The sequence below is a fragment of the Engystomops pustulosus genome, chromosome 2 (genome assembly GCF_040894005.1).
Source record: "Engystomops pustulosus chromosome 2, aEngPut4.maternal, whole genome shotgun sequence".
NCBI classification, from domain to species: Eukaryota; Metazoa; Chordata; class Amphibia; order Anura; family Leptodactylidae; genus Engystomops; species Engystomops pustulosus.
The window spans coordinates 187,635,717-187,657,727 of NC_092412.1; positions in this window are offsets into that span (position 1 = coordinate 187,635,717).

Here is a 22,011-nt window from a genome sequence, read left to right on the forward strand (position 1 = left end):
ACAGCAGGGTGGCGACAAAGTTAACAAGTTTGATGTGGAATGCCCTGTAATAGCTCTTGGGCGGTGTGCCTTTTATCGCCTAGGCTCAGCAGTTTGAGCACCGCCTGCTGTCGCTTAGCGACGGCACTGCTGCTGTGCCTAGAGCTACCGACTGATGGCGCCATGCCCACGGATGGTAATTCGGAGGAGGAGGAGGTGGAGGAGGGGTGGGAGGAGGAGGAGGTATAGTAGGCCTTTGAGACCTGGACCGAGGTAGACCCCGCAATCCTCGGCGTCGGCAGTATATGACCAGCCCCAGGGTCAGACTCGGTCCCAGCCTCCACCAAGTTAAGTGTAGTAGCGTTCTTATAAGTTTGGAATATGGCGGGTGAGGGGAATGTAAACAGATGCGCAAGAAGCGCTGAAATAATATCCGTAAATGGTAAAAGTTTGGCAGTATATTTTGTGGATTACACAGCAGTATAATCAACAGATGCGCAAGAAGCGCTGAAATAATATCTGTTAGTCATAAAAGTTTGCCAGTATATTTTGTGGATAACACAGCAGGGTAGCGACAAAGTTAACAATTTTGATGTGGAATCCATGAAAACAACCCAAATTTCTGCCTGACACACCTCGTTTGATAAGGGGACGATGTATGGAGGCAGCTATATGGACGACTTTTGGAGGTAGCAATGGAGACAACGTGTGGAGGCTGCTATGGAGAAATTTAATTTGCATAGTGCCTGTATGTGGCAGTCCAAAAAAGTTTTCAAACCAGAGGAGCAGGTAGGTGGCCCTCCAGAAAAATGAAAAAGATTGAGTGCCTTTATGTGGCAGTCCAAAAAAGTTTTCAAACCAGAGGAGCAGGTAGGTGGCCCTCCAGAAAAATTGAATAGATTGAGTGCCTGTATGTGGCAGTCCAAAAAAGTTTTCAAACCAGAGGAGCAGGTAGGTGGCCCTCCAGAAAAATTGAATAGATTGAGTGCCTGTATGTGGCAGTCCCAAAAATTGTTTAAAACAGAGGACCGGGTAGGTGGCCCTCCAGAAAAATTAAATGCATAAAGTACTATAGCTAGGGCCAGTGGGCCCTGTCAAAAAATAGCCAGTTTCCTCTGCTTTAGTGTACAAAGAGGAGGAGAAGGAGGAAAATGAGGAGGAGTGCATAAATTATTCAGGTTGAGCTTCCTTCACCTGGTGGAGTTTGGAAATTATGAGAAATCCAGGCTTTATTCATCTTAATAAGCGTCAGCCTGTCAGCGCTGTCAGTCGACAGGCGTGTACGCTTATCGGTGATGATGCCACCAGCTGCACTGAAAACCCGCTCGGACAACACGCTAGCGGCAGGGCAGGCAAGAACCTCCAAGGCGTACAGCGCCAGTTCATGCCACATGTCCAGCTTTAAAACCCAGTAGTTGTAGGGAGCTGTGTGATCATTTAGGACGATGGTATGGTCAGCTACGTACTCCCTCACCATCTTTCTGTAAAGATCAGCCCTACTCTGCCGAGACTGGGGACAGGTGACAGTGTCGTGCTGGGGTGACATAAAGCTGGCAAAAGCCTTGTAAAGCGTACCCTTGCCAGTGCTGGACAAGCTGCCTGCTCGCCTACTCTCCCTCGCTACTTGTCCCGCAGAACTACGCACTCTGCCGCTAGCGCTGTCAGAAGGGAAATACTGTTTCAGCTTGTGCACCAGGGCCTGCTGGTATTCATGCATTCTCACACTCCTTTCCTCTCCAGGGATGAGAGTGGAAAGATTTTGCTTGTACCGTGGGTCCAGGAGAGTGAATACCCAGTAATTGGTGCTGGAATAAATTCTTTGAACGCGAGGGTCACGGGATAGGCAGCATAGCATGAAATCTGCCATATGCGCCAGAGTCCCAACGCGTAAGAATTCACTCCCCTCACTGGCCTGACTGCCCATTTCCTCCTCCTCCAACTCCTCCAACTCCTCTTCTTCTGCCCATACACGCTGAACAGTGAAGGGCTGAACAATGGTCCCCTCTTGTGTCTCGCCAACATTCTCCTCCTCTTCCTCCTCATGCTCCTCCACCTCCTCCGATATGCGCTGAGAAACAGACCTGAGGGTGCTTTGGCTATCAACAAGGGAATCTTCTTCCCCCGTCTCTTGTGACGAGCGCAAAGCTTCCGACTTCATGCTGATCAGAGAGTTTTTCAACAGGCCAAGCAGCGGGATGGTGAGGCTGATGATGGCGGCATCGCCACTGACCATCTGTGTTGACTCCTCAAAGTTACTCAGCACCTGACAGATATCAGACATCCACGTCCACTCCTCATTGTAGACTTGAGGAAGCTGACTGACCTGACTACCAGTTCTGGTGGAAGTTGACATCTGGCAGTCTACAATCACTCTGCGCTGCTGGTAAACTCTGGATAACATGGTTAATGTTGAATTCCACCTCGTGGGCACGTCGCACAACAGTCGGTGAGCGGGCAGTTGGAGGCGGCGCTGCGCTGCCCTGAGAGTGGCAGCATCTGTGCTGGACTTCCTGAAATGCGCACAGATGCGGCGCACCTTCGTGAGCAAATCAGACAGATTGGGGTATGTCTTGAGGAAACGCTGAACTATCAGATTTAACACATGGGCCAGGCATGGCACATGTGTCAGTCTGCCGAGTTGCAGAGCCGCCACCAGGTTACGGCCATTGTCACACACAACCATGCCTGGCTTCAGGTTCAGCGGTGCCAGCCACAGATCAGTCTGCGCCGTGATGCCCTGTAATAGTTCTTGGGCGGTGTGCCTTTTATCGCCTAGGCTCAGCAGTTTCAGCACCGCCTGCTGTCGCTTAGCGACGGCACTGCTGCTGTGCCTAGAGCTAGCGACTGATGGCGCCATGCCCACGGATGGTAGTTCGGAGGAGGAGGTGGAGGAGGGGTGGGAGGAGGAGGAGGCATAGTAGGCCTGAAAGACCTGGACCGAGGTAGGCCCCGCAATCCTCGGCGTCGGCAGTATATGACCAGCCGCAGGGTCAGACTCGGTCCCAGCCTCCACCAAGTTAACCCAATGTGCCGTCAGCGATATATAGTGGCCCTGCCCGGCAGCACTCGTCCACGTGTCCGTGGTCAGGTGGACCTTGTCAGAAACGGCGTTGGTCAGGGCACGGATGATGTTGTCTGACACGTGCTGGTGCAGGGCTGGGACGGCACATCGGGAAAAGTAGTGGCGGCTGGGGACCGAATACCGAGGGGCGGCCACCGCCATGACGTTGCGAAAGGCCTCGGTCTCTACTAGCCTATAGGGCAGCATCTCCATGCTAAGCAATCTGGAGATGTGGACATTAAGGGCTTGGGCGTGCGGGTGGGTAGCACTATATTTCCTTTTCCGCTCCAGCGTCTGGGGTATGGAGAGCTGAACGCTGGTGGATGCTATGGAGGATCGTGGAGGGGACGATGGGGTTTTTGTGCCAGGGTCCTGGGCAGGGGGCTGACTATCAGCTGACACAGGGGAAGGAGCAGTGGTGTGCACGGCCGGAGGTGAACGGGCTTGGTGCCACTGAGTGGGGTGTTTAGCATTCATATGCCTGCGCATACTGGTGGTAGTTAAGCTAGTAGTGGTGAAACCCCTGCTGATCCTGGTTTGGCAAAGGTTGCACACCACAGTCCGTCGGTCATCCGGTGTTTCCTTAAAGAACCTCCAGACTTCTGAAAATCTAGCCCTCGCCACGGGAGCCCTCGCCACGGGAGCTTCACTACGTGACACATTTGGCGCTGATGCACCAGCTCTGGCCCTGCCTCTCCGTCTGGCCCCACCACTGCCTCTTCCAACCTGTTCTGGTCGAGGACTCTCCTCCGTCTCAGAAGCACTGTGTTCACCCGGTCTCTCAACCCAGCTTGGGTCTGTCACCTCATCATCCTCCGATCCCTCAGTCTGCTCCCCCCTCGGACTTCCTGCCCTGACAACAACTTCACCACTGTCTGACAACCGTGTCTCCTCATCGTCGGACACCTCTTTACACACTTCTTCCACTACGTCAAGAAGGTCATCATCACCCACAGACTGCGACTGGTGGAAAACCTGGGCATCGGAAAATTGCTCAGCAGCAACCGGACAAGTGGTTTGTGACTGTGGGAAGGGTCCAGAAAACAGTTCCTCAGAGTATGCCGGTTCAAATGCCAAATTTTCCTGGGAGGGGGCAGACTGGGGGGGAGGAGGCTGAGGTGCAGGAGCTGGAGGAGTGCCGATTTCGGTGACATGGGTGGACTGCGTGGAAGACTGACAGGTGGACAAATTGCTCGAAGCATTGTCGGCAATCCACGACATCACCTGTTCGCACTGTTCTGGCCTCAACAGTGCTCTACCACGAGTCCCAGTAACTTCAGACATGAACCTAGGGAGTGTAGCTCTGCGGCGTTCCCCTGCTCCCTCATCAGCAGGTGGTGTCTCACCCCGCCCAGGACCACGGCCTCTGACCCCTGCAGTAGTTGGACGCCCACGTCCCCGCCCTCGTCCTCTACCCCTAGCCCTCGGGTTAAACATTTTGAAAATGAAAGTTATAACTTTAATTTTTTTTTTACTTTTTTTTGTGTTTTTTTTTTTTTGTGTTTTTTAGTTTTTAAAACCAAACGATGCTATCCTATTGCTATGGCTATTTTCTAGCCAACTATGAAAGCACACTGCTATGCCAGATGAGATGACGCTGAGTTATGAAAAAATAAACGTAAAATAAAAAGTAAATGGCAGACTGTGCCTAATTGAAATCCAACCCCTAATAAATTGTCCCACTTCGGTCTTTGCGATGGATATGTGCGTCACTAAGCGCTAAACACAACGGTCGCAAGTCTCACTGCAAATTCCTCACAATATGGTAGTAGATGCACTACAGCAAGGCCAGCCACCAGCAGATCAACCAGAAATAAAATATATAACGCTATTGTAGGCCTAAGTAAGCCGTTTGGATTCTCCTATGGCTATTTTCTAGCCAAGTATGAAAGCACACTGCTATGCCAGATGAGATGACGCTGAGTTATGAAAAAATAAACGTAAAATAAAAAGTAAATGGCAGACTGTGCCTAATTGAAATCCAACCCCTAATAAATTGTCCCACTTCGGTCTTTGCGATGGATATGTGCGTCACTAAGCGCTAAACACAACGGTCGCAAGTCTCACTGCAAATTCCTCACAATATGGTAGTAGATGCACTACAGCAAGGCCAGCCACCAGCAGATCAACCAGAAATAAAATATATAACGCTATTGTAGGCCTAAGTAAGCTGTTTGGATTCTCCTATGGCTATTTTCTAGCCAAGTATGAAAGCACACTGCTATGCCAGATGAGATGACGCTGAGTTATGAAAAAATAAACGTAAAATAAAAAGTAAATGGCAGACTGTGCCTAATTGAAATCAAACCCCTAATAAATTGTCCCACTTCGGTCTTTGCGATGGATATGTGCGTCAATAAGCACTAAACACAACGGTCGCAAGTCTCACTGCAAATTCCTCACAATATAGTAGTAGATGCACTACAGCAAGGCCAGCCACCAGCAGATCAACCAGAAATAAAATATATAACACTATTGTAGGCCTAAGTAAGCCGTTTGGATTCTCCTATGGCTATTTTCTAGCCAAGTATGAAAGCACACTGCTATGCCAGATGAGATGACGCTGAGTTATGAAAAAATAAACGTAAAATAAAAAGAAACTGGCAGACTGTGCCTAATTGAAATCAAACCCCTAATAAATTGTCCCACTTTGGTGTTTGAGGTGGATATGTGTGTCACTAAGAGCTAAACACAACGGTAGCAAGTCCCCCTGCAAATTCCTCACAATATGGTACTAGCTGCAAATAAAAAAAAAAAAATGTATAACGTTATTGTAGCCCTAAGAAGGGCTGTTGGTTTCTTGTTGAATCACTCCTGCCTAACACTATTCTAATAGAACAGCCTAACGCTTTCCCTGACCAGCAGCAGCTCTCTCCCTAGCGGCATCCAGACACAGAATGATCCGAGCAGCGCAGGCAGGGGCTAGTCTATTCCAGGGTCACCTGATCTGGCCAGCCAACCACTGCTATCGACGTGTAAGGGTACCACGTCATGCTGGGTGGAGTGCAGAGTCTCCTGGCTTGTGATTGGCTCTGTTTCTGGCCGCCAAAAAGCAAAACGGCGGGAGATGCCATTTTCTCGAGCGGGCGAAGTATTCATCCGAACAACGAGCAGTTTCGAGTACGCTAATGCTCGAACGAGCATCAAGCTCGGACGAGTATGTTCGCTCATCTGTATTTGCAATGCTTCTCATCATGATTCACATTGTGCTGGTATTGCTGTCACTACAGCTACTAAGTAGCTGCACATCTTCTGCCTAATTTATGCCCTTCCACACTATATTTCTGTTGCCACTGCACAGGAAGATATTCAATACCTTGTCCATCATGACTCACACTCTGCTGTTGCTATTGCTCCTACCCCTACATAACTACACATTTTCGGCATTTGCCACCTTGTCTGTGATGTTTTAACTGTAATGATACTACTGCCTTTTCTACAGCAACTACAAACCCTAGATATCTGGATATTCAATGATTTGCCCATCACTTTGCACACTCTGCAATTAGATTCAGGATCCATATCTTGTAAAAGTCTAAAATAAGAAAATGTAAATAGCTTTTTTCAACTGTCTGAATTAAATCTTCTGCCCAAATCTTAACCTGAAACAAATCTTGAATGAATTTTGCTCATCCCCACTTGGGCACATGGAGGTATACTTTGCAATCATACATGGTCTGCTAGCATATATGCAGTCATGTACACCAGGATTCAGTCCTAGCTGTAAAAACAAGAAATTATAAATCCACTATGACAATGCAATGGTTAATATGGTAAGGCAATTAAAATATTCCATAAATGAAGAAGAAACAGCACATTCATAACACCTCACTTATTTCTACTCCTATGTACTCTTCTCATTATAAAAATATTAAACCAGTGACATGAATTAAACAACCAAACCATGCTCAAAAGACTCCATCTAGTGGATTAACAAGACACCTTCTCCTTTTCAGCCTCTTTCTCAATGGTTTTAATTTTTTTTTACTGTTTTATTTTTTAGTTTATTAATTTATTATGTCTCTCACTAATTGTTCAAGCCAGAGACTATTGTACGTCCCATGCAGTACTATAGCTGGAACCCGATGTAACATGTTATCATCTGGAGGCAATAAGTTTAGATTAAATGTATTGAATGAAGGTTATATGTATGGGAGTTTAGCTTAATGGTTCTAGCATTAATTACTTGTGTCACAAAAAATATTAAAATTACAGATATGAATTTAGATTTTAGCTGTAATCCAGTAGGTGAATGTTGAGGTAGCAAGGATTACAAAATGCATGACACTGTTTTAACAGATTGGCTCAGAACAATGGGTATCAAAGTAGACTAGGACTCATCCAAAAAGCAACAGGTGCAGTTTGTCAATTAAATCTATGTGGCTACCTTTGTAGTGTACAGAACCTAACGAGATGCAGCAGAATGATTAAGATGCCACTATCCTTTTATTTTCCCATATAAATAGTGGCAAGATATGAATGTCATATGGAAAACCAATGTCAATTAATTGCCCTTTTTTTGTTAATTTACACATATTCGGTGCAAAGATTCATGATATCCCCATGTCAGCCTGTGGCACACAAAGAGCTAAGAGTAGGCTACAGGCTGAAAGAGAATTGTAGCCTGCATCAGGACATCAATGTAATAATCCCACAGTCTCCCCACAGTATTATCATGTCTCTACCCAGAGATTTCTTCTTTCTTTACCTTATATTTCTACAAGGGATGCCATTCCATGTGTAAAGGACTTTGGGTGGAGCTGATATCAAGCTAAGATTAAATGGGTGCACTACTGTTGTGGTCACACTCATGGTGTGCCGAGAAGCTTATTTGTAAAAATAAAATTTTCTCCAAAATTACAGATTGCTGGGAAATAAGAACATTATGAATATCCATTAATATGTAATATAATCAAGAAACAACATTAAAAATTCATTTACTTTAGAGAAAAATATTAACTAACATTTTCATGTATAGTATAAAAATCTTATTTTTAAAAAGTTCTTCAAAATGACGTAATATTTACACAAAAACTTGCTAACAAAAATGTGTTACAGTATAGAAACTGAATGAAAAAAAGGTTAAAATACAGTAGAAATATGTTCAAAATATCAATTCATGATAAAAAAAACCTTAAACAAAATACAGAAGTAATAATGTCCATCATGAATAATATTTAAAAGTAAATTTCTAGAAATAAATATAAAATAATGCAGCATACATAAAAATTAAATAGATCACAATATGGTAATTTAATGAACAATGTGGTGTCACGGGTGCTCCCGCGATCCCTGTCCCTCCGTGTGCCCCCTGTGCCCAGCGGAACTCACCTCTACTGTGCGCGCATCCCCGTCTCCTAGGGCGAGTGCACGCCAGCTTGCAAAGATTTAAAGGGCCAGCCCGCTGATAATTGGCGCTGGCCTGACATAAATTCCTGCCCCTTCCTGTGACCATTGCCAGATCTTCAAGTCATCCCCTGAAGAGAAACCTACCCTGTGTATCCTGCTTTCCTGTGTACCCTGCTTTCCTGTGTATCCTGTTTCCCTGTGTATCCTGCTTCCCTGTGTATCCTGCGTTCCTGTGTATCCTGCTGTCCCGTGTGCCAGTCTGTTCCTGTGTTCCTGATCCGTGTGCCAGTCTGTTGCTGTGTTCCTCATCCGTGTGTCATCTCCTGCGATTCCTGACTTGAGTCCTAGTTTGCCTTCCTGTGCTGTTCTCCCGCTGTCACCCCGGGTACAGACTGTTCCCTGCATTACTACCTTGGCAGCCACCGCGGGCTAGTCGCACCTGTGAACGACCTGGTGGTACCCCGCCTCAGCAAGACCATCCCACTTTGCGGCGGGCTCTGGTGAAGACCAGGTACCACTTAGACCAACACGGCTAGTACAATCTCCCGCGGTTGTCCAGAGGGTCCACAGACTCACAGTGCTGACATTTGAAAATCACATTATTATTAAACTATTCATGTGATTATTAATTTGGATAAAAAATAGCATGAGCGCGATCTTAAGTGACAGTAGAAAATAATAGCCATTAATATGTAATATAATCAAGAAACAACATTAAAAATTCATGTAATTTAGAGAAAAATATTAACTAACAATTTCATGTATAGTATCATGCATTTATAATCAGTATTTTGTATATTAGAATGAGAATAGAAAAACTGTAAAATGTTTACATTGCATAAAATAATAATGACAATATTAGCAAACAAAAATATAACATTATTTCATGACTGCTCTTAACCTTTAAAACTAAGGAGCCACAGGAGCAAACCAGTGGTACCAAATCAGTACATTTATTGCAACCCACATGAAAATCAACTGTAGCGTAACAAAAAGTAAACTCTTGAGTAACATATAAATACAGAAACATGGCATTTGTTAGGGTGCTCTCACTGCATCTTATGTGTAGATTAATAGGTAATAGTGTAATACATTTGATAGGTTACTGATCAGCTCTTAATGCATACTTTACATAATGTATATTTGCTATTATGTTATTGCTGACAGGTACACAACTCATCTAATCTTAAAACATGGCTACTAGCAAGAGTCAGCGAGTTTAGCAGGCAGCCAGGCGCCATTTTGTTGTTTTCTCAAAGAGAAATTAGAAACACATAAAGAGAAATAGTCTTCATCCAGCGTCTTCTAGTGGTTTCTTGTGGGGAAGCTGACATCTCCTTCATCATATCCAATACATGTTTAAAAAGGTCCTGTCACCAGAATTTTATCTTTGCATTAGTAATACCTGCTGGTAAAAGATGAAGAGTCCTCTCCATATAACCTGAAATTACCAGCTACTAAGGCACTGTACCTTAATTACTTCCATTGATATGCAAATGAGTAGACATGAGTCAACTTCTGAGAAGAGTCAAGTTTTCTCCAGGCTTCCAGTGAACCACACTTCCTTTTCATTGACTGCTCAGTATCTTCAAATCTTGAACAGACAAGAAGGCTTCTCCCCGTCTTTACCAGAATGCTATCTCTCTTAGGCTACATGCACACTGCCGTGTGCCCGCCGCACCGTAGCACGGCGGGCACATGGCAGCGCGGGGAGAGAAGGAGGAGGTGAGCGCCGCTCACCCCCGCCCCTCTCCATAGCGATATATGGTTGCGACGCCGTAATACGGGAAAAGATAGGACATGTCCTATCTTTTCCCGGGCTACGGAGCAATACGGTGCCGCACGTGTGCGGCACCGTACCGCTCCCGTAGGGCGCCGTGAGCCCATAGAAGTGTATGGGGGATGTATATCGGCCGCATATACGTCGGCCGCATATACGTCCCCCATACATGTGTGTGAATGCAGCCTTACTTGCATAGTTTATTGTACCTGTTTTTGATGATAGGTTCCCTTTATCTCCTTGCCTGAAACCCATGTAATAGTAGGTCAGCGTGTGGCAAGAGGTGTATGTAGAGGACTTACGGGCTGAGCCTTCTCCATACAAACTAGGTGTTTGCCAGAACCAATTGTGGGTGTTAACCCTTTACACGCTGTTGACAAAGCTGCCATCTGGATGTAATAGTTTTCAAAGCTGCCATCATTGCTCCCTCAGGACATAAGATCCTTTCTGTTGATCTGTGACAATGTGACGGTGGCACATTGTAACTCATCTGAAAATCCACCACATACTGCAGTACATCTGTATTGCAGTATATGGTAGGAAAGTTCAGACCCCCTAGGGTTAAATTACCCTGGGTGGTCTAAAAAATAGTAAAATAAAATTTAAAAAAATTAAAAGACCCTGAAATTTCAAATCTCCCCTAGAACTGATATAAAAATAAACAGTAAAATCCCAATAAAGTCCCAATCTATCAATATACAAAAACGGTTATTCCCTTAAATAAAAATAGTGTCCAAATTTCCGAAACACCATTTATATATCATTTTGAAACTCATAGAAATTAAAATAAAAGTTATTAAAACATCATACAGTCCCACAAATGGTTTCAATGTAAACATCATCACATCCTGCAAAAAATGACACCTTACACAGCTCCATACGCTAAAGTATGAAAATGTTGTTATCATCAGAATATTGTAAAATGAAGGATTTTTTTAGTACAAAAGGTTTTCTTAAAACCTATTAAAACTCAATGAAACCTACATACATTTGGTATCTTCTTAATTGCACCGACCCAAAAAGAAAGGGGGTGTGTCATTTGAAATGCACAGTGAAAGACGTAAAAACAGGGACCACAGGGTTTTTTTTTAATCAAGTGCACTGCATTTGGAATTTTGTTCCCACCTTCCAGTGTACAGCATGGAAAATGAAATACTGCAAATAGGAAGTACAGATAGTCCCCGGGTTAAGTACAAGATAGTTTCTGCAGGTTTGTTCTTGAGTTGAAGTTGTATGTAAGACAGAACTGCATATTTTATAATTGTAATCCCAGACCAAAAATGTTTTGGTCTCTAAGACTATTGGATTTTAAAATGTTAAAGAACCAGTATTAACAATAAATCTTAATTACAAACACCTTTGATAGCTCTTACAGCGGGTCATTGTAGTTTTGGACTGAAATACAGTAAATTACCAACATCCAGAGATCTGCTTGTAACTAGGGGTCATCTGTAAGTTGGGTGTTCATGAGTAAGGGACCGCCTGTACTGTACAATTTGTTACACAGAGAACAAGCTCTTTGACAGTAAGCCTATGCACGCTTCTTTAAAATGCTCATATTATTATAATCCACCATAGAAATTTCCTTTTCGTTTTCACACAAAAAAATAAAGATGTTTAAAATGCAAAAAGCATGTTAAACAGTATTTTGTGCAAACAAGGTCAGTTTTCTGGTACATGTTGCTTAGCTAAAATACCCTGCAGTCTAAATTCATTTACTTAACCCCTTACCACATTTGGATGTTCCTGAACATCCTGCTGCAGGGAGGGAATATGAAGAGGGCTCATGGACTGAGCCCTTTTCATGCCCAACTGGTGTTTGCTGCATCTTGGTTTCGATCAGCATGCCATGTGACGTCATTGGGGTATGACGTTTGGTTGCCAAGGCAGCCGGGAGTCAATATGATGGCGCTATATAAATAAAGATTATTTATTATTACTATTATTATTATGTTCTTCAGTATCATCCCCCTTTCCCCTCTCACGGCTACCATAGGAAAAAAAGTTAAAAATATGACAATAAAATTAAATATGAAATTAATATCTTTAGCTTATCAAGAGGTTACATCTTAAATGTCAAGTATTTAATCAGCTAATAGGATGAATATTCCTTTATGATTTCAAGAGCTTTTCATTTCAATTTTGATCATTTCGATGTACTGTAATTTGAAGTAATTCTGTTTTAAATTAACTCATAATGAATTAATATACTTTGAAATTTGAAAAGAATCTATGTTTACTATTTTTGAGAATTTACTTTTTTAAATGCTTATTGGGTGCAGTATTCTATTGTGGCCATTTAGATGAATGGTCATTTTGCATTGACTCATTACATTGGAAATTATAGGGTTGTTCCTTTTTTGATTTATATATGTTGTGCACGAACAGGTAAGCCACTATTTTCTATACAGTAATAGCCCCAATAATGATCAGGTGCTTTTCAGGCATCAAATAGGTTTAGGCCTGACTACCGTATATACACGTGTATAAGCCGAGTTTTTCAGCACAAAAAATGTGCTGAAAAGCCTCAACTCGGCTTATACACGAGTCAATAGAGCTAGTCCAGCACCGTATATACTCAGCTTTTGGCGGCCCTGATGCGCAGCGCTGCTCCCCAGATGTCCGAGCTGCTCCCCGTGTCAGCGCGGGTCCTCTTCTGTCTTCCAACTTCTTCTGTCTTTAGTAACATCCTGCAGGGCGCGGCGATGTTTCTTCACGATCTGCGCAGAGTATGACTTAAGCAGTGGTCGCGTCATACTATGCGCCGGCCGGCCAGGAAGAGCATGCCCGCACCCTGCAGGATGTTACCAAAGACAGAAGACAAAAGAAGAAGGAAGACAGAAGAGGACCCGCGATGACATCGGGGGAGCATCGCGGACTTTGGGGCTGCAGGAGGGTGAGCATATAGGTTTTTTTAATGCTGGGCTTGCTATATACTACTGGGGGGAGGCTGGGCTGGCTGTATACTACTGGGGGCAGGCTGGGCTGGCTGTATACTACTGGGGGCAGGCTGGCTGTATACTACTGGGGGCAGGTTGGGCTGGCTGTATATACTGCGGGCAGGCTGGGCTGGCTGTATACTACTGGGGGCAGGCTGGCTGTATAATACTGGGGGCAGGCTGGCTATATACTACTGGGGGCTTGCTGGCTATATACTGGGGGGGGTCTATGATCAATGCATGTCCCACCCTTGGCCTATACTCGAGTCAATAGGTTTTCCCAGTTTTTGGTGGTAAATTTAGGGGTCTCGGCTTATACTCGGGTCGGCTTATACTCGAGTATATATGGTATGTTGACATGTATAATGGCTATCTATTCTTCCAGGAAGGCTAGGGTATGGGTAAATGGGAGCTTGTCATCGTTCTTACATATATGAAATTGTATGTGCAAGGGGTGTTCTTTTTCTTCCCTTTTCGCTCATGGTCTGTTACTCTATGCTTCACAAAATCACATCTTGAGGAGTTTAGGATTGTCTCCTCTACATCTAAATTTAAGGTAAATACTCTTAAAACTGAAATGCTTAATGTTAACCTTCATGAAACCTTCGTGAAATTACAGGATTTAAAATTAACTTACCCTTCAAATGGGCCTCAGAGGCCATGAAGTGCCTGCAGTTATTTTCAGACCCAAAGGACTCAAAGGGTTAGTTCATGTATGTATGTGTACATATAAGCAAAGGAGCATTCTAATTGGAGCTTTATGCTCTAAACACTCCTACAAGCTTTGAATGGACCTAAAGAACAAATAAACAATTCATATGACCCACTGTAGGCAGTTATATGGGCATATATATGGGTAAATAAGACAATAAGAGGATACGTAGTGTAAATGCTGTAAAGGATGAATGGACCTGAACTCAAAAAACATACGTGAAAATTTTGTTTATGCATGCATGTATTGTTTTACACAATTTTTCACAGTAATTTTGACTTCCTATCCAAAAATTACTTCAGTTTAAAATAGAATAAAACTAATGGTAAAAAACTAGGTACAGTGGGCATCTGTTTAAACATATATTTTTAGAGCATGATTGAATATTGAACTTTTAATCTAGCCACTCCTTTTTTACAAAATGATCTTGTATTGAACTCCTCTACAGCCTCTCCACTCTGCTCTAAGGAAAAGTTTTTGCATCAAGTACCATAATCCTTATGCAACATCCCCCACCGGGGCTAGACTTTTCTCAGGGCCTGGAGTCAGCCGGGGCCCGCAGTACCTGAGTGGCTGGCGGTTGCGGCCTAGGCACGCTAGTGTCACGGTGCTTGGTATGGGGAACCGGAGGGCTGTCCTACAGCCTGGCAGGTCTCCAGCAGGGTGGTGTTGGCAAGAAATGATGAGGGAGAGGCTGCTATAGCGGTTCTCCCTGGGGCAACCCTTTGGTGTCTGGAGTATAAGTCTCTGTGTAGTGGACAGGGTGCCTGTGATGGTGGCAGCCGTAGTAGCAGGGACCAGACGGAGGCAGAGGTTGAACAAAAACAACTTACAGTTCTTTATTGGAACCGACAGGAACCGTAGCAACGTGCCTTAACAGGATGGTGGAGTGCTCGAGATGTAGTTGGAGGGAGCCACAGGATGTAGATCACCAGCCTGGATGCAGAGGGCAGGCTGGGAGGTAGCTGTGTCCTGGAAGGATGCTTCAGCTTGTCCTGGGTTGCTTCAGGTATCACCCTTAAAGGTAGGATGATACCCCTTTCCTCACTATACTAGCTAGTAGTTCCACTCTTCAGGCAGGGGCTAGGCTCTTCCTGCTCCGGTCTGGTATGCTAGCTGTATAGACTCCGCAGAGTCTGTACTGGAGTAACTCCAGTCTGCTTCTGCAGACTCCTGGGTCTGACTGCTCTCTTCTTCAGACTCCTGGGTCTGACTGGAACTGAACTCTAGAAGTTTCTTGCCCAGGGGTTTTGTTACTCCCACTGGTCAAGTGGTGTCTGCTCCTCCAATTACATCTCAGCTCACAGAAACAGAGTGTAACACATGTGATTGGCTGACACATATTACATCACAGGAAACAATAAACTCCTGCCTTACCAGGCAGGGTCTACCACTGCAGAGTTCATCTATGTCATCTAGTGTTATGTAGTGACATGCTGTGAGGCTAATCAGACCCTACACAGGCTGCAAGCTACATGGTGGGACGTATTCGCAACCACTCCTCTGCCTTGCATCGGCAAGGGTGTTGCACATATTTATTGAGTTTGTCACTAACTGACCTGAATTAAAAAGAAAACTGATCATAAGAGATGAAACTGTCGGTTTTCATGAGAAAATGGTGCAGTAGTGGTTCTCCATAGATTTCTGTAGCTGTCCTATTACTGTACAGTTCCTTACAACTTGTTTGAATCCAAATCCATAAATCTATTTGTTATTTTGAACTGTTGTATGTTGTGGATATTGTTTTCCATTTTCTCTTACCTATGTGTATCCACTCTAAGGGATAATTAGAGTTAACAAAAAAAAAATTATTCAAGGCTTTGGTTGGCACCACACAACATATCACATATAATACATTCAGAACTTCTACAGAGCCTTTGGATTGTTTCATATTTTATTTTGTGGACTTGTGCTAAAACAAAAAATTCAAGCTTCCCCTTCATTCTGCACTCCATAACAACAATTGAAAACAGAATGTTAGAAATTGTTGGTAATTTATTAAAAGGGAAAAAACAAATATAGTTTACTCAGCGCTTTGTTGGAGGACATGATGCCATAAGGCTTGAACATTTGGATTTGCCGACTCTCTGCCAGGTCTGACAATTGGACTGTGAGTGAACAACAATTTTCTTTTCTCCTTAGAGATGTTTGATTGGGTTCCTTTCAGGGCTCTGGATAGGTCACTTAAGGACATCCATCCAGTTGTCCCTTATCACTACTTTGTTGTCTTGAGTCAGCGCTTAGGGTCATTTTGGGAGATTTATCAAAAGTGTTCTCGAGCAAAACTGTTCTAGCTGCTCATGGAAACCAATCAGAGCTTATAAAATGAAGCTGAGCTTTGGTTGCCTTGAGCAAATAGAATAGTTTTGCTCTCCGATTATTTTAATAGATGAGTTCAAATGCCACTGTCTTTACCTGCATACTGTATTCAGTTTTCATTAAAAATATCTCTACTTAATATTAAGATTACCCTCAACCATGATAAGTCACTGTCAAAGCTACAAAAAATAACTTTTATTTTACAGTTTGAATGTCCTTTAGGTCCTTTTTTTTTACAAACAACAGGCCTGCTGGTATCTACTGAGGCTTATCTCTGGCTATTTTGCAGTGCTGGTGGATCTTCTGACAGTATCTCCCATCGGATCACAGGATATTTACAAATCAGCCTGGGGACTTATAAAAGCCTTTCTCTCCCAATTAATTTATTTGGCGTGGGGGGCCAACTCTAAACCAAGTACTGGTTATCCCTAACTTCTTTAATTTAGGAATGATTGTGGGAACTAAGGACTTGGTAACTTTCATTGCACACACATTTTGGTGTGCTTTTCCTACGGTAGTTGTTTCTTCCAAATTTCTTACTTATGAATTGTATTGTCAGCGGTGAGACCTTTAACAGACAAGCATGTTTCCAACTGAATTTACCCCATTTGGTGTAGAAATGACAGACCCTCAGAACTAAAGTGTCATTTCCATTTCAAAGGGGGGAAGGTATGATACGCCGGCACTCCATACCCTGCCACCATGTCTGATACATCATGGGGTTCAGATCTTATGATACATCTGCGGTCATGCAAGCTGGCGTAAAAACCTATGCCAGGTTTGATCTGTTTTGAGTAAAAATCTGTAAACATTCTGCGTTGACTGTTTGTAGATTTTCAGAAAGTCATGTTAGTCAACTCTGCCTACAGCTGCACCTCTTCGTACCCCCTCCATGCGCACATGGTGTGAAGGTGGTTCTAGTCGTCGGTATAATCACAATTCCTTACAGTGCACAAGAAATTGTGATTACTTCAGTGCTTCTACACCAGAAAACTCCCCCAAAGAGTCTAAAACTTGTGTGCAATTTTCTGTTTTTCATTTTTAAATATTTGCAGAAAATAACTTAAAGGGGTTTTCTCACGAAGACAATTCTCACATTTCAATTCCCTAGTGATGTTAACAAAATAAAGATCATTTTAAACCATTACTTTACAATATTACTCTGTTTTATTGCTGTTTTAGCTCCTATCACTCTCTATGGTGCTCAGCGCAAAATCCCAGGGTATGGGTGGGGCCTCTCTAAGCAGACACATTGGGGCAGATTTATTAAGTGTCTGAAAGTCAGGATATTTCTAGATGCCCATGGCAAACAATCACAGCTCAACACAACAACATATTCATGAGCACTGGTAAAAGGAAAGCTAAGCTGTGATTGGTTGTTCCTCCGTGTACAGTACTAGTGTTCCTCACTGTATGGGGGTAGTGTCCCTCACTGTATGGCGGTAGTGTCCCTCACTGTATGGCTGTATTCTTCACTGTATGGAGGTAGTATTCCTCACTGTATGGGGGTAGTGTTCCTCACTGTATGGGGGTAGTGTCCCTCACTGTATGGCTGTATTCCTCCCTGTACAACGGAAGTGTTCCTCACTGTGTGGCGATAGTGTTCCTCACTGTATGGGGGTAGTTTCCCTCACTGTATGGCGGTAGTGTTCCTTACTGTATGGCAGTATTATTCCTCACTGTATGGCGGTAGTATTCCTCACTGTATGGGAGTAGTGTCCCTCACTGTATGAAGGTAGTGTTCCTCACTGTTTGGGGGTACTGTTCCTCAGTGTATGGCTGTATTCCTCACTGTGTGCCGGTAGTGTCCCTCACTGTGTGGCGCTAGTGCCCCTCCCTGTATTACTATTTTTCAGACTTCCTAGGGTACTTTAACCCTAGTTTGTCTGATCAATCCTATCATGTACTGCAATACTAAAGTATTGCGGCATATGGGGATTTCCCTCCTCATTCATTACAATGTGCTGATCGCACATTGTAATGAATGGATAAAACCGAGGCAGCTTCTGGTCCTCGGAAGACCTGAGGCTGTAATGGCAACGGATTGGTGGTAAGACGATCCTTGGTGAGATTGCCAGGGCGCCGATCCTCGCCTGCAGCTTTTCTGGTGGCGATTTGCAGGTTAATACCAATATGCAGCAAAGACGTACCGGCTATGGAGATGGATCAGCCCGTGAGACCTCTCCATGCACCCATACCAGGCATGTGACGTACCATTATGTCACATGCTGTGATCCGTTATGATTTGATTTGGTTCTAATCAAATTTTTTCTGAAAATTCTGCGAACTGGGAGGAAAGAATTTAGATAAATTCGCCCATTTCTAATTATGACCCATCTAGATTTGTGGAGTGACAATGTGGTTAGATTATCAGGGTACATGTGTATGTACACTTTCATCTGGCTTCTGACATTGTACAATACAATGACACATAGAGAGGGATGATACAGATCAGAAATGCATGATATCCATTAGATTACACACATACACTACTGCTACATCTGTGTTCTCAGACCTGTGCCTTTTTCCCCCATCCCCTAGATCACTTATCTCCTTGTTGCTTGTAGTTTGCAGCTTGTCTATCCTCACAATCTCCTGGCAGGAAACTAATCAGTGTAAGTGTCTCAGCTCCCTGCAGGGGGCGTGGCTACAGGCACAAGATACATAAATCTCATATGCACGATCTCATCCAAGATGTCCACCACCCGACCCTAAATCTGAAGTTCTAGGGCCAACTGAAATTGTGTACACCAGGACTGATAGAGATAGGTTGGACTTATATCTGTGAAATGTTGCATTTTTGTTAATAACAGCGAATTATAGAATGTGTTATTTCATTTTCCTGAGTACATATAAGAAACTTCTCTTCATGGGAATACCCCTTTAAACTAGAAATATTCTGACTTTTACACACTTGATAAATCTGCCCCATTATGATTAGAGATGGGCGAACCAATTCTAATGAATCAGAATTCATTTAGAATTTTAAAGGGGTTATCCGGGTTTTAAAAATGACCTAGGGCCGGGCTGGGGAGGGCTAGTTAAACATAATAAACATGTACTTATCTCGTCCGGTGCCGCTGATGTCCCGCGCCGCGGTCCCTTTGATCCGTACCCCTGTTTGTTTACAGGTGCACGGAAGCCGCGCACAGGGAGCTTCCGGTCCGGGATGTGGCCGGCTCCTCCCATCCGTCCCTATCTCTCAGCGTTGTAAGCGCTAGGAGATGGTGTCGCATGGGAGCATCCGGCCGGCCGGAAGCTACCTGTGCGCCCCTGTATACAAACCGGCGCACAGAGAAGACGGGCCACGGCGCGGGACATCGGCAGCACTGGAGGAGGTAAGTACATGTTTATTGTGTTTAAATAGCCCTCCCCAGCCCGGCCATAAGAAATTTTTTAAACCCGGATAACCCTTTTAAGAAAACTTTGATTCGCCTCAATTCCGTAGTTCGTGAGGATTCGTGGGAATGAATTTCAAAATTTTTATTTATTTTTTCCCCCTTTATTAGCAAAATGGCCGCAAGCACAAGGTGTTACATGGGGCAGAGAAATCTGGGAAAAAGAAAGGAACATGGCGGTACTGTTCCTCACTGTATGAGGTAGTGTTCCTCAGTGTATGAGGGTAGTGTTCCTCAGTGTATGAGGGTAGTGTTCCTCAGTGTATGAGGGTAGTGTTCCTCAATGTATGGCTGTATTCTTCACTGTATGGTGGCAGTATTCCTCACGGTATGGGAGAAGTATTCCTCACTGTATGGGGGTAGTGTCCCTAACTGTATGCGGGTAGTGTCCCTCACTGTATGGCGGTAGTTTACCTCACTGTAAGACAAGGTGTTTCTCACTGTATGGGGGTAGTGTTCCTCACTGTATGACAAGGTGTTCCTCATTGTATGGTGGTAGTGTTCCTCACTGTATGGTGGTAGTCTCCCTCACTTTATGGCAGTAGTGTTCCTCACTGTTTGGCTGTATTCTTCACGGTATGGAGGTAGTGTTCCTCCGTGTACAGTGCTAGTGTTCCTCACTGTATGGGGGTAGTGTTCCTCACTGTACGGCGGTAGTGTCCCTCACTGTATGGCTGTATTCTTCACTGTATGGAGGTAGTATTCCTCACTGTATGGGGGTAGTGTCCCTCACTGTATGGCTGTATTCCTCCCTGTACAACGGAAGTGTTCCTCACTGTGTGGCGGTAGTGTTCCTCACTGTATGGGGGTAGTTTCCCTCACTGTATGGGGGTAGTGTTCCTTACTGTATGGCAGTATTATTCCTCACTGTATGGCGGTAGTATTCCTCACTGTATGGTGGTATTGTTCCTCACTGTATGGTGGTACTGTTCCTCACTGTATGGGGGTAGTTTCCCTCACTGTATGGCGGTAGTGTTCCTTACTGTATGGCAGTATTATTCCTCACTGTATGGCGGTAGTATTCCTTACTGTATGGGGGTAGTGTCCCTCACTGTATGGGGGTAGTGTCCCTCACTGTATGGGGGTAGTGTCCCTCACTGTATGGGGGTAGTGTCCCTCACAGTATGGAGGTAGTGTTCCTCACTGTTTGGGGGTAGTGTTCCTCAGTGTATGGCTGTATTCCTCACTGTGTGCCGGTAGTGTCCCTCACTGTGTGGCGCTAGTGCCCCACCCTGTATTACTATTTTTCAGACTTCCTAGGGTACTTTAACCCTAGTTTGTCTGATCAATCCTATCATGTACTGCAATACTAAAGTATTGCAGCAAATGGGGATTTCCCTCCTCATTCATTACAATGTGCTGATCGCACATTGTAATGAAGGGATAAAACCGAGGTAGCTTCTGGTCCTCGGAAGACCCGAGGCTGTCATGGCAACAGATTGGAGTTAAGACGATCCTCGGTGAGATTGCCAGGGCGCCGATCCTCGCCTGCAGCTTTTCTGGTGGCGATTTGCAGGTTAATACCAATATGCAGCAAAGACGTACTGGCTATGGAGATGGATCAGCCCGTGAGACCTCTCCATGCACCCATACCAGGCATGTGACGTACCATTATGTCACATGCTGTGATTCGTTATGATTTGATTTGGTTCTAATCAAATTTTTTCTGAAAATTCTGCGAACTGGGAGGAAAGAATTTAGATAAATTCGCCCATTTCTAATTATGACCCATCTAGATTTGTGGAGTGACAATGTGGTTAGATTATCAGGGTACATGTGTATATACACTTTCATCTGGCTTCTGACATCGTACAATACACTGACACATAGAGAGGGATGATACAGATCAGAAATGCATGATATCCATTAGATTACACACATACACTACTGCTACATCTGTGTTCTCAGACCTGTGCCTATTTCCCCCATCCCCCAGATCACTTATCTCCTTGTTGCTTGTAGTTTGCAGCTTGTCTATCCTCACAATCTCCTGGCAGGAAACTAATCAGTGTAAGTGTCTCAGCTCCCTGCAGGGGGCGTGGCTACAGGCACAAGATACATAAATCTCATCTGCACATCTGCACGATCTCATCCAAGATGTCCACCACCCGACCCTAAATCTGAAGTTCTAGGGCCAACTGAAATTGTGTACACCAGAACTGATAGAGATAGGTTGGACTTATATCTGTGAAATGTTGCATTTTTGTTAATAACAGCGAATTATAGAATGTGTTATTTCATTTTCCTGAGTACATATAAGAAACTTCTCTTCATGGGAATACCCCTTTAAACTATGTGTTCACATTCTTTTTATGATATAATCGGAGAAATTCATCTTTTTTGTGGAAAAGTTATATATTGTGCCAAAACACTGAAATGCATTGCACCACATTTATTGATGGTTTCACACAGTTTTTAGGCAATTTTTGGACTAGTATGGAAAAAGGGGCATGGCTAATAGACGATACAAACAC